The sequence below is a fragment of the Morus notabilis genome, unplaced genomic scaffold (genome assembly GCF_000414095.1).
Source record: "Morus notabilis unplaced genomic scaffold, ASM41409v2 Scaffold285, whole genome shotgun sequence".
Classification (NCBI taxonomy): domain Eukaryota; kingdom Viridiplantae; phylum Streptophyta; class Magnoliopsida; order Rosales; family Moraceae; genus Morus; species Morus notabilis.
This window is the reverse complement of record NW_010363065.1, coordinates 467,559-471,079: the sequence shown is the minus strand read 5'-3', so window position 1 is coordinate 471,079 and position 3,521 is coordinate 467,559.

Sequence of the window (3,521 nt, the reverse complement as noted above, 5' to 3'; positions counted from 1 at the left end):
AACATTTCTGCTTGAGAAATCTATATCTTTTACCTCCCATGATAATAATTCTATGATGAAAACAAAAACATAAAGTTGAAATGAGGCAAAAATCAAGTTTACCAACTAAACTATCAAAAATTAGGAAAAACCATTTATATCATGTAAAGAAAATCGTCCTCATCTCTGCTCCAAAAAATGGAAATAGGAATTTGACGAGACCGAGTAATCGGGAGCACTTGCTAATTAAGTGAGTTCATCAGTAGTTTTAAAAGTTTACGAGTGTAATAACCTGAAAGATTTTCCAATTTGTTCAATGCAAGATAATGAAGATATAATCGAGAACCTAGCTTATTCCCATACGCTACTCAAAGATTATGTCAAAACTGATTAGCTAAAACAAATCAATATTAGAAGAGCTATCCAACTAAATAGGTTCAACCTTAAAGTATAACCATATGTGCTCGATTTTACCTCATCATCTAAGGGAATAGACACAACAACAACAACAAATACAAGCCTTAATCTCAAATTAATTGGGGTCGGCTATATGGATTTCTCGTTTCCAGTCTGCTCTATTAAACACGAGACCCTCCTAAAGCCCTAGATCTTAAAAGTCATGCCTAACTACGTCAGCCCAAGTAATTCTTGGTCTACCTCTCGCTCTCTTAGTACTAGGTATTTGGATGTTCTCCCAAGCACGAATAGGTGCACTTAACGATCTACGTTGTACATGCCCGTACCACCTCAGACGGTTTTCCCACACCTTATCTTCTATTGGTGCTACACCTACTTTACTACGAATAACTTCATTCCGTATGCGATCTATCCTCGTATGGCCACTCATCCATCTTAACATATGCATTTTCGCCACACTCATCTTGTATATTTGTTGTCTCTTGATGGCCCAACATTCACTACCATATAACATAGCTGGGCGAATTGCTGTCCCATAGAATTTTCCTTTTAACTTAATAGGCATCTTATCATCACATAAAACTCCTATGGCATTCTTCAACTTAACCCACCCCGCCTTAATCCTATGTCCAATATCCTCATCTATATCCCCTTCACACTGCACTATGGACCCAAGGTACCTAAATTTCCTAGAAGCCTCAATCACCACACCATCCAAAGAAATTCCATCACTCTAATCTCTCAAATTACTAAACCTACATTCATGTACTCAGTCTTTGTTCTACTTAACGTAAATCCCTTCGTCTCAAAGGTCTGTCTCCATAGTTCTAACTTATGGTTAATTCTCTCCCGATGTTCATCAACTAAAACTATATCGTCTACAAAAAGCATACACCAAGAATCCCATCTTGAATTTCTCTTGTCAGCTCGTCCATCACGATAGTGAAAAGATAAGGACTAAGTGCGGAACCTTGATGAAAGCCAATCCGAATAGGAAACTCTTTCGTGTAGCCTCTAGTAATTCTCACACTTGCGACAGCTCCATCGTACATATCTTTTATTACCTTGATATACTTCATATGCACTCCTTTCTTCTCTAATACCCACCATAACACTTCTCTCGGTACCCTATCATGTCTTTTCTAAATCTATGAAGGCCATATGCAAATCTTTCTTAGCTATTCTATACCTTTCAATCAGTATCCTAAGAAGAAAAATAGCCTCCATGGTTGATCTACTGGGCATGAAACCAAATTGGTTACCTGAGATGGTAGTTGTGGCCCTTAATCTCTTTTCAATAACTCTCTCCCAAAACTTCATAGTGTGACTTATCAGCTTTATGCCCCTACAGTTGTTACAATTTAGCACATCTCCTTTATTCTTGAAGATGAGACCAAGAATACTTTTTCTCCAAGCATTGGGCATATGCTTCTTCTTTGGTATCTCGTTAAAAAGCTTCGTGAGCCACTTAATTCCAACCTCTCCAAGACCTTCCAAACCTCTATTGGGATATCATCTGGCCCACATGCCTTCCCCATTTTCATATCTTGTAATGCAGTTTTAATTTCTGAAACTCGGATGACTCTTGTATACATCACATCTGGTTCACCTTGGTACCTAAGATCGCCAAACCACATTACATGATTTTCATTATAAAGTTTCTCAAAGTAACTCTTCCACCTCTCCCTAATATCTTCATCCATTGTCAGAACCTGATCCGTATCATCCTTAACACATCTCACTTGATTTAGGTCCCGACACTTCCTTTCTCTTATCCGAGCTAGTTTATAAATATCCTTCTCTCATTCTCTAGTCCCAATTTTCCTATACACCTCATCCAAATAAGTTGCACGAGCCTTATTAACTACTCTCTTAACTTCCTTATTCGCTTCTTTGTACTTAATAAAAGTCTCATCATCCTTACACTTTGGTAGCTCTCTATATAAATCCCTCTTGGTCCTAGTAGCATTTTGAACTTCCTCACTCCACCACCAGGTTTCCTTTCCTGGAGGGCCTTTACCTCTAGATACTCCTAGTACCTCCTTTGCCACTTTTCGAATGCAACTCGCAACGGTGTCCCACATAGTATTTGCATCACCTTCGCATGACCAAGCAGCCTCCTTTAACTTCTCCTTAAAAGCCAATTTCTTTATTCCCTTTAAATGCCACCAACGAGTTCGTGCGAGGTGATTTATCTTAGTTCTTCTATGGTAAAGCCTAATGCTCACATCCAGGGTTACTAACCGATGTTGAGTGGCTAACGCTTCTCCAGGAATTACTTTACAATCTTTACAGAGAGAACGATCTATGTACCTTGTGAGAAAATAATCTATCTGGCTCGAGTTCCTCCCATTCTTAAAAGTGATTAAATGTGAATCTATTTTCTTAAAGAATGTGTTGGTTATAACAAAGTCATGTCTCAATGCAAATTCCAAAATAGATTTCCCTTCTTCATTCCAAGCCCCAAAACCAAAACCACCGTGAATCCTCTCGAAATTTTCTCTATCCTTACCAACATGTCCATTCAAATCTACTCCAATAAAAATGCTACCCTCATTACCTGTACTACGCACTAAGTCATCCATGTCTTCCGAGAACTTGGTTTTAGTTTCCTCATCCAATCCCACTTGTGGAGCATAAGTACTAATTACATAAATGAACTTCTCCCCTAACACTAATTTGATCATAATAATTCTATCACCTAATTGCTTAATCTCAACCACTTCATCCTTTAAAGTTTTTGTCCACTAGAATGCCAACTCCATTGCGATTCCTTTCCCAACCTATGTACCATAACTTATGTCCTAGGTTTCCAATCTCTTTTGCCTTCTCTCTCGTCAACTTGGTTTCCTGTAAGTATAAGATGTTAATTCTTCTTCTCAGCATGACATCTACTAACTCTATAGATTTACTGGTTAAAGAACCTACATTCCAACTGCCTAGACAAATTTTCCTATCATGGGCTAGCTTTGCCCCCTGCACACGTCCATGAATGTGCAAGGACCCCCCTTGCATATTTTTCACCATATCCGGGGCCCGACATGGCACATGGGCTAGCTTCTCCCCCCGCACACGTTCATGAATGTGCGAGGACCCCCCCCCCCCCCCCCCACCCGCCTCCCAGT